Source organism: Hypanus sabinus, chromosome 14, assembly GCF_030144855.1.
Source record: "Hypanus sabinus isolate sHypSab1 chromosome 14, sHypSab1.hap1, whole genome shotgun sequence".
In the NCBI taxonomy this organism is placed as follows: Eukaryota; Metazoa; Chordata; class Chondrichthyes; order Myliobatiformes; family Dasyatidae; genus Hypanus; species Hypanus sabinus.
The window spans coordinates 27569985-27586195 of record NC_082719.1 but is presented as its reverse complement, the minus strand read 5'-3'; positions in this window follow the sequence as shown (position 1 = coordinate 27586195).

Here is a 16211-nt window from a genome sequence, read left to right as displayed (position 1 = left end):
AAAGTCAATGCAATCCTTCAGACCTTTTACCTCTTCCGCCTGTCACCTTGCAGCTTCTTATTTCATCCCCCTCCACCCCGGCCACCTTCCTCATCACTTGGTCTCACCTATCATCTGTCAGCTTGTACTCCTCCTCCTCCCCTCACTACTTATTCTGGCTTCTTCCCCTTTGCTTTCTAGTAAGGCTCACATTGAAGTTGCTGGGGATGGATTTGTATTATCAGGAGATCTTGGATAATCTTGGGTTGTTTATTTCACTGGTAGGAGGTTGAGGGGATGACCATGTAGAATTATATGAAACTATCAGAGGCATAAATAAGATGAGTGGTTACTGGGTAAGGGAGCCTAAAGATAGATGTCATAGGTTATACATGAGAGGGAAAGATTTTGATCGGGGGCAAGTTCTTTACACATATGCTGGTGGTTGTATGGAATGAGCTGCCAGAGAAAATGGTAGAGGCAGGCATAAGACATTTAAACAGGTACAGTGGTATGCAAAAGGTTGGGCACCCCGGATCAAAATTTCTGTTACTGTGAATAGCTAAGCGAATAAAAGATGACCTGATTTCCAAAAGGCATAAAGTTAAAGATGACACATTTCTTTAATATTTTAAGCAAGAATACTTTATTTACATATTTTACAGTTTCAAAATAACAAAAAAGGAAAAGGGATCGAAGCAAAAGTTTGGGCACCCTGAATGGTCAGTACTTAGTAACACCCCCTTTGGCAAGTATTGCAGCTTGTAAACGCTTTCTGTAGTGTTATGATCCCAGCCCCCTCCTTTGTGAGAATCGCAAGAGCACTAGTTGAGGCGGGGTCAGTAGACCCAGGAAGTGGGAGAGAGATACGTGCTGAATAGACACAGGGAATGGGAGAGAGAGAGAGGCGTGCCGAATACCGCGTTCCACCGGGATGCAAGATAAGGCGATACTGACTATTGTCTCATGGAGACCACGTGAAAAGCCCTCGGGCAACGTGGGCTGGTTGAGAGAGAGATTGCATCATCCCAACCTGATTGACACCTGCGACCCCGTGAGGAAGTATAAAGGATTGTCTGGGGGGGGGGGGGGTCAGCCCCTTCAGACGCACCAAGAAGACACGATAGCGATCCCGTCGTAGCGGGAAGCCATTTTGAAGAAAGCCACGTGCGTTCCGTTTCTCCTTTGCCTGGGGAGCGGGTGGCTGATAACACCGAAAAGGACTTCGAACTAACAACGGTGAACCAACGCTCCCCTGATTCAACGGAGTCATGTCATAAAGACCCGGGCAAGTTCTTCCTTTTCTCACCAATCTCTCTCTCTCACTGTTGCAACACGTGAAACCCAGCGATTCCCAAAAGGCTGAAGCCTGCAGACTTCTGAGTGACTTTTATATTTCCAACGGACAATATATTATCCCCTAGACAACAGTAGAGCTCATTTCTTAATGATGATTATGACTATACCCGTGCTTTAGATTGAGTATTGACGACATGCATTATCTGAATGTTTGTATTAACCTTACTTTTGTGCCCCTTTATAAATAAAAACGTTTGAAAATAGTGACATCAGACTTCAACAGACCTCTCTGTCTTTGCTGGTAAGTGATCCAGTTATGGGATACGTAACAGTAGCCAGCTAAGAGTATTTCAATTCTTGTTTGGGGGATTTTCACCCATTCTTCCTTGCAAAAGGCTTCTAGTTCTGTGAGATTCTTGGACCGTCTTGCATGCACTGCTCTTTTGAGGTCTATCCACAGATAATGTTTAGGTCATGGGACTGTGAGGGCCGTGGCAAAACCTTCAGCTTGTGCCTCTTGAGGTAGTCCATTGTGAATTTTGAGGTGTGTTCAGGATCATTATATAAGCCATCCTCTTTTCATCTTCAACTTTTTTACAAACGGTGTGATGTTTGCTTCCAGAATTTGCTGGTATTTAATTAATTCTTCCCTCTACCAGTGAAATGTTCCCCATGCCACTGGCTGCAACACAAGCCCAAAGCATGATCGATCCCCCGTGCTTAACAGTTGGGGAGGTGTTCTTTACATGAAATTCTGCAGCCTTTTTTCTCCAAACATTACTCTGCTCATTGCGGCCAAAAAGTTCTATTTTAACTTCATCAGTCCACAGGACTTGTTTTCAAAATGCATCAGGCTTGTTTAGATGTTCCTTTACAAACTTCTGACGCTGATTTTTGTGGTGAGGATGCAGGAAAGGTTTTCTTCTGATGACTCTTCCATGAAGGTCATATTTGTGCAGGTGTCGCTGCACAGTAGAACAGTGCACCACCACTCCAGAGTCTGCTAAATCTTCCTGAAGGTCTTTTGCAGTCAAATGGGGATTTTGATTTGCCTTTCTAGCAATCCTATGAGCAGTTCTCTTGGAAAGTTTTCTTGGTCTTCCAGACCTCAACCTGACCTCCACCGTTACTGTTAACTGCCATTTCTGAATTACATTACGAACTGAGGAAATGGCTGCCTGAAAACGCTTTGCTAACTTCTTATGGCCTTCTGCTTTGTGGGCATCATTTATTTTATTTTTCAGAGTGCTGCTTAGGGGAGCCAAGGGTTCTGATCGTTGGGACAAGATTTGAGGAGTCAGGGTATTTATAAAGCTTTGAAATTTGCATCACCTGGCCTTTCCTAACAATTACTGTGAAGAAACCATAGCCCTAACAAGCTAATTAAGGTCTGAGACCTTGGGAGAAGTTCCTGATAGCTCAAATCTCTTGGGGTATCCAGACTTTTGCATGGTGTTCCTTTTTTTCCCACTCTAAAATTATACAAAACAAAAAATAATATACTAATCTTGCTTAAAATGTTGAAAGAATGTTTCATCTTTAACTTTATGACTTGGAGATCAGTTCATCTTCTACTCAACTATTCGCAGTAACAGAAATTTTGACCAGGGGTGCTCATACCTGTGCATGCCACTGTATATGGATAGGAAAATTACAAACTGATTATCAGCCAAACATAGGGAAATGCACAGTGCGAGCAGGCACGTTTGTCAGCATGGACAAGTTGGCTTGTTTGTGTGCTCTATCAATCTATGACTGTATAATTCCTTTCCTTCCTCAGAAGCTGTCAGCAGCTTGTTTTTTTTTTTGCGTGTTCTGAACTGATCTTTGCAAGTGTACTCTTTTTTTTGCTCTTTCATGTAGAGGGATACGATACATCAGTGAATCCTCCAGTATTTCAAGTGCCTTCATTGTGACTTCACAGAGTACAATTTTCAGGCAATTAAACATCAATTACATCTCAAGCTACAAGAGATGGCATCTGAATGCAGTAATTGATTATGCATTCATCTTTTTTGGCAACGGGCATTAGCAGTAATATAGTGTTGACATTTGAACATTTTGCACTTTATAAATTTTAGTGTTATATTGGCACTAAAATAGGTTTCTTAGACAACACATACTGGAATATATATTGCCACAGAAAATGAAATGAATTCATTTCAAGTCTGCTTGTGTTCTCCTGGGGATGTACCTGTGAGTCAGATTTGAGCTCTGCTTTCCTTTTCCTTGTCCTTGTATAAATTTTTGAATGCCTTCCGCCTATTGGTTTTGTTTCCCAAGCTCCAAGTACATGAGGAAGTTTCACTTCCAAGACCTGATTTGTAGTTGCCTTCCAGCAGTGAAAGTAACTAATCCGTAAACATTGACTCCCATCCAACTTCTAACTCTCACTTCAGCCCCAGTGCACACATTAAACCTGAATTTGCCTTGATCTTTGTCAGTGGCCTACACCTTCAACCTGGTGTATAAACTCTAGCAAGTAGTGGAGTGAATGTATCATGGCATTACATATGTTTTGACACAGTATGCATGAGGTTCCTAGGCTTTAAATAGTTGGAGGAGAGTTGTACTTAGAAATACAATTATATTTGAGTTACCTTATCAAGTGCTCTGTGATTTGTCTGAAAAGTGTATAACTAGATGGTATGTTTAAACTTTCTATTAAGTCTGCTACTCTTTATTGGGGCAGATCTTCAACTGCCCACCGAAGGAACATGCTTTTTCTTTGGGGGTGGCACTAGTGGTGCGGTTGGTTAGCTTGGAGCATGTCTACAAGCCTGTTGGTAGAGCCCAGCACAGTGCACAGCCTTCTCTTAGTGCATACACTTGGCTGTGCTCTCTGGACAATTTTGATAACCAGTAAGGCCAAACCCCTAAGGTCACCTGGGAGAAGTATTCAGCTGCTGCCAAATCTCTTGTGTTCATTGGTATTCAAAATGACTCAATCTATTAAAAATTTTAAAAAGCATTGTAAAGGAATTATAACTATTAATAAAACATGCATGTACTTAACACCTAATCAAATACACTAAAACATTGTAATAAATAAAATATAAATACAAAATATTCTGCAGCTACTAAAAATGTTGAACAACACAAACAAAATCTTAGAGGAACTGAGCGAATCAGGTAGCATCTATGGAGGGGAATAAATAGCTGACATTTTAAGCTGAGATCTTTTGTCAGGACTGAAAAGGAAAGGGGCATAAGCCAGAATAACATGAGGGGAGTTGCATTCTTTCCCCTCTCTTTTACTCACTTGCTAATCACCTTGCTTTGATTCCTCGTCTCCTTCCCTTGCTTGCAGAGTCCATTGTCCTCAACTATTAGATTCCTCCTCCTTCAGCCCTTTATTTCTTCCATCTATCACCTTCCAGCTTCGTTCTTCATTGCCCCTCCCCCCATGAACCAATCACCTGTCAGCATGTAGTCCTTTCCGTTCCCTGACCACCTTATTCTGACTTCCACTCTTTCCAGTAAGATTCACATTAAGGAGTATTCTCACTAAAGGGAGATTATACTGTAACTCCCCAATCTGCAGACTAATTTACCTCCCTGTTTATTCTCCACAGCAAATTTAGCTGCTAATGCCCACTATTTGAGCGGTGGGTCCCCTCTCCCGACCAAAGAGAAGATACTTCCAGCTAACAAAGTAATCTAAAATACAGTTCATTTATTTACAGTGATGTGCTTAAATCCACACATTGTGAAAACAGATTTAAAACAAGCAGAGGATTTCTATCTAAACCATTTCTAAAATACAAAGCATTTCCAAAGCACAAAATAGTTCTCAAACATAAAGGATTAAGGATTTCCAAAACACAGAAACAGAATTCCAATAAATTAAAAAAAGGTACCACTAAGGTGCAGTCAAACAATCCATCACAGAGAGAAGCTGGAGGAATAGATTCTCGTTCTTCCATATCTCTTTGTGTACCTTATCCCATTGCTAATAAGCCTAAACTACTCTCTACATTTATACCCTTTGTAACCACATTGGTGACATCACAAGCGTGTGATAGTTCCTCAGCTATCCTTTTAACACAAACAGTTTAAAAGTGTTTTCGGAGGCATAGATCTTATCTAGCTACCGTTGATGCAGTATCCCTGCAAATGACCAATGTGCTATACCTGCCAATTCATCACCTCCCTCATCTCCAGTCAGGCCCCAAATGGTCCTTCCAGAAGAGCCAACATTTACCTGGTGCAGGCTTCTCTATATTGGTGAGACCCATCTTGTGTCACAATGAAGCCACCCTCAGGGCAGAGGAGTAACATCTTATATTCCATCTAGCTGGGCAGATACCTTCCTCTCCAACTCCTTACATTTCCTACCCAGTTGGCTTCATCCATCATATTCTAGCTATCCTCCTTTCCCTCCAACCCCACGTCTTTTTATAATGTCATCTTCTCCCTTCCTTTGCAGTCCTAAAGAGGGGCCTCAGCTTGAAACGTTGACTGTTTATTCATTTTCATTAATTCTGCCTGGCCTCCTGAGTTCCTCCAGTATTTTGTGTGTATTGCTTTGGATTTCCAGCATCTGCAGAATTCCTATTGTTATTAATGTTGTAAAGCTAAGTTCTGACACACAAGTTATTGTATGCTAAGTGATATTATCCATTTGGTTCTGTAAGCTTCCTTGAACTTAACAATTTCGGAGTCAGCTCGTCTGTTTGAAACAACCCAAATTAAACAACCTGTTATCTTATACTCTACTCTTGAGCAATAGTAAAGCAGGTGCAGTGACTCTTCACACAGAGCTTCAAAATACAGAGTCTATTTGCAAAGCTGTTTTATTAAGAGTGCTTTTTCAACTTCAAGCTTTCTATTTACCTGTTAAGAAAAGAAAACTGAGTTCCATTTATGACCAGAAGTTTAAAAAACTGTTTTTTAAAAACAGATGGAAGTCTACTTAGATTTGTTTTTGATCTCATAAGTGGCAGCTGCTTGTTTTTAGAAATCAAGCTTAGCAAACATGAAATCTCATGCCCAGGATAGCAAATATCCATCACAATTGCTAATATGGTATCCATGCTTGACAAAGACATCTTGGTTGCCTGTAGTCTGTCCTTGCTTTTCTAAGTATCCTTTAGAATCATTTCCAGTATTTTCCCTGCCAAAGAAAAAGTTACAGTACTGTGCTTTTCCCAGCTGCCTTTCCTGAAAAGAGGAACCATAGTTGCTGTCTTCCAATCATCTGTCATTTCACCTGTGTTCAGCAAAGATTCAAAAAATCTCAGCCAGAACCACAGCAATCTCCTTTGCATCCCATCAAAGCCTAGGATAAATCCAATCGGGTCCTGGGAATTTATCCATCTTTATGTCTGCTCAAGTATTGAGTACCTCTTCATTATTTATGAAGACTTCTATTAGACTTTCACCTACACTTTCATTGAATATTCCAACTACAAAGCCAGTTTCCTTTGTGGAAGTATTCATTTAGACACCATTATACCTTCTGGCTCCATGGTCGGCCTGCCCTATATTGTCCCGAATGAGTGGTACTTTTTGCTATGGCAGCGCAGCTGCAAGTGTTATGTTAATACAATGACCCAAGTTCAATTTCCACTGCTGTCCGTAAGGAGTTTGTACCTTCTCCCCGTGACCATGTGTGTTTCCTCCAGGTGCTCCAGTTTCCTCCCATATTCCAAAGATATACAGGTTATTAGGTTAATTGGTCACATGGGGCCATTGAGCCACAAGGGTTTGTTACTGTGCTGTTCCTCTAACTAACTATTCTTTTGCTTTTGGCATACTTACAGAATGACTTTGGGTTTACCTTAATGGAGTCTGGTCTCATGCTTGTCACATGCTTCCATTTTTCTCTTTTTTCACACCCTTAATATTCCTTGAAATCTGTAGTTCCCTATACTTCTTAGTCTGACCTTTAGACTTAAGGATAATATTGGCCTTGAACTCTTGCAATTTCTCCTTTGAATGCTTCAGTGTGCAGATGTAGACTTCACTCCAAATGTATGGTTCCAATCTACTTCTGTCATGTCCTCCTGTATGTTAATGAAATTGTCCTTGCCACAATTAAGACATTAATTTCTGGCCCACTCTTATCTTTTGCCATTATCACTTTAAAATATATCTAACCTGGCTATCTCTAAACTGACTCTCCCTCCCCATGACCAACTGCAGTCCCCAAGGTAAGATCCAGTCATGTTCTTTCCCTCATTGGCCTATCTAAATACTGTGTCAAAAAGCTCTCCTGAACACACTTCAAAAATCCTGCCCTCTCTGAGCCTTTAACATTAAAGGTAGGGAAATGAAGGCCCAGTTAATATTTGAGAAATGACATTGTTTATGGCATCTTCTTCATATCTGCCTACATATATGTTCCTCTATCTCCTGTTGACATCAGGAAGGTCTGTAAAGCAACCTCAAGTAAAGTGAGGCACCTTTTTAATTTCTAATCTCCAATTTATGGCCTCATATGAGGAACTTTGTAGGATATTCCTACTCAATTTAATCTTTGATAAGCAGTATAGTACCTGTACTCTTTTACTCTCCAATCAGTCTGCCTGAAAATTATAAACCCTGGGATAGATTGAGTTGCCAATCCTGCTCATCCTTCAACCATGTCTCAGTGGTGGGAACAATCTAGTTTATCTAGTTCATCTAGTTTACTGGATACACTCCTCACATTAAAATACATACTGTACAATTTAGTTTTGAATTTCCTTGATGTCACTTACTTTTTCGCCTACAGGACTTACCAATTATTTATTTTCTGGATGTCAGATTTCCCTCTGTCTGGATAACTACTCTGAGATTCCTTCTCCTGTTAACAGTTTAAACGTTCTTCAACTATGCTCGCAAAGTTTTCAGCAGGGATTTTGATCCCATTCTGGTTAAGGTACAACATGCCTTGTTTGTACAGGCCCCATGTTCCCCAGAAATAATCTTAGTGAACCAAGTGTTAAAGCCCATCTTCCTCTGCAGTCCCTTCAGCCATGCATTTACCTGCCCTATCTGTCTATCCTCGCTGGCTCCTCATACTGGAAAGAATTTGGAGATTACAGCCTATTAAGGTTCTGCTCTTTAAATGGCTACCTAACTCCCTAAACTCATGTTGCAGGACCTCTTCCTTTCTCGAACCATGTATCAGGACATCCAGCCGTTCAACCTCTCCTTGTGGAATATTCTGTAGTTGCCTTGAGGGATACCCAATGAGGGAGGTATTATACCACTATAGAGTCTCTATTGTGGCCACATAAATGCTTTTCTGACCCTCTGAAGATAGAATCCCTTACAATATTGCTCTCCCCATCTTGATCCATCCCTTCTGTATAGCATTCCCTCAGTTAACATTGTTAAAATGAAAATTAGTCATTTTGTTTTAAATCTGAGGCTTACCTAAAACAACATGTCCCACACCACAGCTTTGTGGGTATTTTTCTCTGGGATCAGCAGGAGTTGCCTACCTAGATGTTCAAATAACCTAAAAGCTGTAGTGCTCAAAGTACTTATGGGGTCAAACAACATCTGCAGGAAGAAATACAGAATTAATGTTCCAGATTGGAGATGCACAAAAAACTACAGGTGCTGAAATGGATCAACACACAAAAATTGCCGGAAGAAGTCAGCGGCGTATGGAGGGAAATTAACAAAAAGTCAACTTTTTGGGGCCAAGTCCCGATGAAGTTTTCCTTCAGCATTTCTTGTGTGTTAACGTGTTTCAGATAGATGACTTTCCATTCAAATATTTTCAAAGTCCTTTTCTATGTTATCCTCCAATGATTTGAATAGATGCTATGCATTGGTTGCAATGCTCCTTAACAGCCACTGCAATATATTTAAACTATTTTTATCAGCAAATTGCATCGCAGAGTCATATATGGATCAATGTACGCAGCCTCAATATGGCAGCCTGGCTATTTCAGGACTGATTTTGGCAAGCTTGGCTCTTTCATTTGCATTTACAAGAGGTCAACAGGGCAATACTGACCTTACAAGATGTATGAGATCTGCGTAATGCATTCTTGCAAGTGTTCATCAAATCAGAGTAGAATTTTAATGCAATTGTTTTTTTATCAGGAAGAAACTGCATTATGTAGAAATGAAGTTGAATAATTCTGCTTCTTCATGAAGTATAAAAATGCATGCTGACTTTGACTGCTGACTGCTATTCCTTACCTGGCATGGAATACCTATGCCAAGAAGACAGAAAAATTTGTTAGGACATGGCATGCAGTGCTGCTCACACCCCCCCCCCCACCCCCCTGATTCTTTAACTACAGCCCCCACTCATAATAAAAAGATATGTAGTGATTGCTGCTACTACAAAAGAAAACAATGAACGACTCAGCAATGTTAAATAATTTTGACTGGAGTGTTCTCTATTCCTTTTTGACAGTTTACTGAAAAAGAAAACAAAATACCATGGCACACGAGAGAATTTTTTTTTAAGGTTATTGCCAATTTGGTCACACACTGTTTAAAAGATTCATCACCCCTACCTGAGAAAAGAATCAGATTTATTTATCACATGCACTCGAAATACACAATAAAATGCACTGCTTGTGTTAACAGCCAACACACTCAAGGATGTGTTGGAGGAGCCCACAAGAGTTGCCACATACTCCGGCACCAACATCAGAACAACACCGAATACAAAATAGAACATACTAATCAAGAGGCAACAACAGCAAAACAAAACCCTTTACTGGCCTCTCACCCACCCATGCAAGTACCCAGTCCTCTAATCCTTGGACAGGCATTCTCCTTCAGCTCCGGCCTCTCACAGAATTTGTATACATAGACATTGGGCCTTTCGCTTCCCCAGCAAACTCACAGAGGCTGTCAGACTTCTGTGAACTGTTGGGGCTCTGGCCGCTGAGCCTCGGCTTCTGGACTTCCGATTGATCTTTGGGCTACAACCTTCAGTATTGACCCAGGAATTGCCAATGATGGTGAATGAGGCGATGAACTCCAAACCTCAAATGACAGTCTTGCCAAGTCATGTACCTGGGACCCTAACCCCCGTCCTTGCTGGTCTGCTGGCTTTTGAACATCCAACAAAGACTTAGAGTTGATCCTGTCCCCAACATTTCTGTCAAACTATAACCTGATTCCATTTTTGTCCCTAAAACCATCCTTACAAAGCTAAAAATCAACTAAGTCTGAGCCGTGACCTCAATGGAGACCGCTGCTTGACGTTATCTTAGGGGGAAAAAGATCACACCCTGCTCCCTTAGTATTCTTAGGTTTTTTTTCTTATTTGATGCTTTCAACTTGATATCCCTGCACAAAGACATAGTACCAATTCATATTTTTAATGGAATTGCTTTTAAAGAACTACTACTGCAGTATTGCTTCATCTAATCCTCATTTACACGTGTTATTCACAAACTCCAGACTTCAGATCTTCCTGCTGCATGAACAAGCTCTGTTTTAATCCTTCAGAGTGAGGCAATACTCTTCAAATCTGTATTCTTTAACCCAGGATATCTAAATAATAATGAAATAAAACTTGATTAATCTTATGGATTAAGAATAAATTGTGCATATCTCCTAAAATGTTCTTATTTGTTTATTATTGATCACCAAATTTGAAGGAAAATTAAAACATTTCAGGCAATCCTTATTTGAAGGAAATGTACTGCATCACACTGAGGCTTAAAAAAATCTATTTTCTATATTCAGCATAGGATTATTAAATTGTTAATAATTTTTCAGTTTATTTTCATTCATTATCATATCAATATTAGTTATGATTAATTGGTAATTTGACACACATAGAACAACATTCCTTTGAACAGCAGAGAATAAAATTTCCACACCTCAAATGGAATTGGAGAGAAATTCGCTCCGATTTGAGATACTAAAGTGCAATATGACAGCACATTGTATTTTGCTTCCAAAATTTGATGTGATTGAATCCATGCAATGCACTGCCATGTCAAGTGTTCCATATTATGACCGAGCAGGAATTTCTGAACCATGTTTCCGGATAACATTGAACTATGTTAATGAAAAGAATGTCATCACAATCCTTCACTCAGATTTGTACCTTTGAATTTTGTCTATTATTCTGTCGGGTATTTTCTCTCTGTCCTCTGTGGTTGTATTGATTTAAAGATTATTGGGATCAATAAAATCTTCTCCTGTGTCTCTACGTCTGTGTGTATGAGAACAGCAGCATGCTTTTAACAACGAACCTAAAGGCAGTGAGTTTCTACATAATGCTGCAGAAGCTGAAATTGTTTGCAGAAAGAGGGATCTTATTGCAATACTGTGCCGCAGTTAATGTAATAATAATGATCCATGTCTCTTTGCAAGACTATTATCGGAATACCAAAATGCAAAGTTGAGATAAGTTAGGAATGAGACATCTTCATGGAAGAGCAGTGTCTCCCAGATCGCTCCTTGTTAATATAGGAGAGTAATGTCCTATGCACATTTGAGGGATATAACATCCAGTTGAGAACCTTCCTTCAACTATCTCAACCATACTCCACTTTCTTCTAGTGATAAGTCCTGCCTTGTGTGCTTTCTGTTCATGCACTCTGTATTGCTAATATTAGGGAAGTTCCTAGTATTTTAGAATCACCGGCTTATTTCATGAAATTTGTTGTTTTTGTGACAATAGTACATTGCAATACATAATAATAGAAAATAACTGTGAACTAGTATATGTGCGTGTATATACATATATATATATATATATTATATATATAATATTAAATAAGTAGTGCAAAAATAGAAATAAAAACTTGCTGATCTAGTGTTCTTGGGTTCAATGTCCATTCAGAGATCGGATGGCAAAGGAGAAGAAGTTGTTTCTGAATTGTTAAATGTGTGCCTTCACACTTGTGTACCTCTTCCTAATGGTGACAATGAAAACAAGGCATGACAAGGGTGATGGGGGTCCTTATGATGGAGAACCCCTTTTGAGGCATCGCTCTTTGGAGATGTCATGGATACTACAGAGGCTAGTGCCCATGATGGAGCTGACTAAGTTTACAACTCTCTGCAACTTACTTCGAACCTGTGCATTAGCTCCGCCCACCCCATACCAGGTAGTGATGCAGCCAGTTAAAATGCTCTTCATGGTACATCTGTAGAAATTTGAGAGTATTATTGGTGACATACCAAATCTCCTCTACCCCTAATGAAATATAGCTGCTGTTATGCTTTCTTTGTAGCTGCATCAACATGTTGGATCCGGGATAGAGTTATCGACACACAGAACCTGAACGTGCTCTGTCTTTCCACTTCTGATCCCTCTATGAGGACTGGTGTATGTTCCCTCATCTTACTCTTTCTTACTTCTGTCTAAGAGCAACAAGTTTGTTTTGAAACCTCAACTCAGCTAATAATCCTCAACACCTGCGATCTCCATTTCCTGTAGACTTCTGTACCTTGAACTAACAAAGTTCAAAGTTCAGAAATTCAAAGTACATTTATTATCAAACTATGTATACATCATACAACCTTGAGATTCGTCTCCTTACAGGCAACCATAAAATAAAGAAACCCCAAAGAATCCATTGAAAAAAAGACTGTCAAACACCCAGTGTGCAAAGAGATAAAAAAAACAAACCACGCTAATGATAAAAGTAAGCAAATCGCGTTCAGAACAAAGTGACTCCAGAGGCATAAAGTCCAGAGTGGCTGCAGCAGGCCACAGCCTCATTTCAGCTTCAGCAGAGCCAAGTAAACGTCACGGAGTCCTCAGACATGGAGCAGATCAATATAATAAAGAATTGAAATGATCTTTTTTATCAGCTGGTCAGTTAGTCCATTATACTGTTATTAAAATGCCTTTGTCCTTTTGAATGGCAGGACAGATTTGAAGGGCCTAAAGGCTTCTTATTTTCAAATGTTCTTACTAAGGTAGTAGTTGGGTGAGCCAGTGCCAGAAGAATGAATATGCATTACAGATGCCATTATAGACCTTTGTGTACTCTTGTTGGACCCAAAGGATAGGCATAACAACTCTACGTGTACTGTCAGAATTGATTTCACTTTATACCAGGTGATCTGCTTCTCTTCTGCCAACTGCCTTGTTGACGCAGTGTTACTAAGAAAAACCACTTACTTAAACCTTAAGTGCAGTTTCACATGCTTTAGCTTAAATTGCTGGCATCTTTCCTAATGTGTCTCAGGAAATAATTTAATGCAGTGGTGTAAATTAATGTGACTAATTACCACAATGTTAATTATTTCTAGATTGTGTATACATGGATACACATTTGTTAAGTCCCTTTTAAACATTTGGTGAAACAGCAAATTGCTAATCTCATCTCTTGAGTGCTCTTTCAATGTAAAGTGTACACAGCAGTCTCAGTATTTTCAAATGTGGTCCTGTGGGAAGCAATGTTATGCTGCACATCAATAACAAGATAAAAACTGTAAACAACAAAGCAGCATTTCTTCCAAGTTTTGTGTTATCTAAATGCAACCGTTTCAGCTTCCAATTCAGTCATCACAATGCACATAACTCTCTGGTCTCATACGTGCTTGTTCCATGCACCTGTCACACTTTTCTCAAGTCACCTCATCCTCTTTCACTCCAAAGAGAAAAGCCCTAACTCGCTCAACCTATCGTCAGAAGACATGCTCTCTCATCCAGGTATCATCTGGATAAACCTCCCATGCATTCTCCAAGTATGGTCTAACCTGCGCCTCCCCCCCCCCCCCCCCCCAGCTACTGTAGGCAAACACACTGTATGTCTTAACCACTCTGTCAACTTGCACGGCAACTTGGAGGTATCTATGGTCATGGATTCCAAGACCATCCATTAGAAGTGATGAAAGACCACACTCAATAGGCCACACAAACAGCGAGTGTGTGAAAGACAACAAACTGTGTAAATACAAAAAAGAAAACAACAATAAATAAACAAATAAGCAAGCAAAAAATATCAAGAACATGAGATCCTTGAAAGTGAGTCCGTAGGGTGTGGAAACAGTTCAATAATGGGGCGAGTGAATTTATCTCCTCTCATTCAAGAGTCTAATAGTAATAACTGTTTCTGAACCTGTTGGTGGGGGTCCTGAAGCTCCTGTACCTTCCTGATGGCAACTGCGAAAAGAGAGCATGGCCAAGATGGTGGGGTCCTTGGTGATGGATATTGCTTTTCTGCAATAGTGCTCTATGTAGATGTGCTCAATATTGGGGGGGGGGGGATTTTCCCATGATGAACCAGGTCATAGCCATTACTTTTTTTAGAATTTTCCATTCAAGGGCATTGATGCATCCATACCAGGCTGTGACGCAGCCAGTCAATATATACACCACATATCTATAGAAGTTTGTCAAAGTTTTAGATGTCATGCCAAATCTTCGCAAACTTCTAAAAAAGTAGAGGTGCTGTCATGCTTTTTTTGTAATTGCAGTTAAATGCTGGCCCAGGACAGATCCTCTGAAATGATAACACTGAAGATTTTAAAGTTGCTGACCCTCTGATTCTCTGATGAGTACTGGCTGTTGGGCCTGTCGTTTGCTCCTTCTGAATTCAATATTGAGTTCCTTGATCTTGCTGACATTGTGGAACCACTCCACTAGATTTTTAGTCTCTCTCCTATATGCTGATTCAGTCAATGACAGTTAACAAACTTAAATATGCATTAGAGCAGTGCTTAGCCTCACAGTCAGCGTATGGAGAGAGTAGAGCAGGGTGTTAAATACACAGCCTTGTGGTGCAACTTGCTGTTGGAGGTTGTGGGGGAGATGCTTTTGTCAATTTGAACTGACTGGAGTCTGCAAATGAAGGAATCAAGGATCCAGTTGCACAAGGAGGTATTGAGGCTAAGGTCTTGAAGCTTATTGATTACTTTTGAGGGGATGATAGTATTGAAAGTTGAGCTGTAGTTGATAAAGAGCATCCTGATGTTTGCATCTTTGCTGTTCTAGATGTTCCAAGGTTGAGTAAAAAGCCAATAAAAAGCTTTTGTTGTGGACCTGTTGCAATGGTAGGCAAACTGGAGCAGATCCAAGTTACTTCTGAGGTAGGAGTTGATAAGTTTCATCATCAACCTGTCAAAGCACTTCTTCACTTAGTGACTTAACAAAGTTGCTTTGAAAATACAAAAAGCACATGCCAGTTAGTTTATCCACATGTATTCTGCTGGTTGCAACTCATAAAATTGCAGTAGTTTCTCAAACATTATTTCCCATTCCTAAATCCATGTTGATGTTGCTCAACCTTGTTGTTCTTTTCCACATACCCTGCTACCATTTTAATAAAAATAGTTTCCAGCATTTCTCCTACTATGGATGTGACTAGTGTCAGACAGCAGCATTGAAGCGTGATGTGCTATACATTACACATGAGCAAAAGTTAGGTTCATGCAGCTCTAAAGAGATTATACGTGGATAAACAAAATACTGCAAGATACTCCGTTCTCCCAATTATCGGTCCCACTGTCATAAAGCATTAAAAAAGAATTATTAAAATTCAGATTTATTTATATATCGAAACATATAGTGAAACGTGTCATTTGCATTAACAACCAACACACCCAAGGATGTACTGGGGGCAGCCCGCAAGTGTTGCTACAATTCCAGTGATACAGACCATGCCCATAATGTTCTGCAGAACAACACAAGCAGCAGCAATATCAACACCGACAGCCACAACAACAAAACAACAGCAAAGTAAGCTGCTTTGCTACTTTACCACACAACTATCCGCTCACACACACAGACTGGCCTCCAACCCCAGGGGAGGCCACCTCCAGGCCTCCAGCCCTTGGCCCTGGACTCAGACTCAGAGACAACAGGCCTCCAACTTCTAGTCCCTGGCTCAGACATGCAGACTCACATACCTGGTTCTGACCCCAGGGCTTCAGGCCTCTACCCACAGATTTGTCAATGTTGCACTTCCACCCCAGCTTTAACCTCCAGACTCGCCAAGCTCGGGACTTCAAACAACAGCCTTCGCCACCTGACTTCCTCAATCTTTTGGTTTCAAACC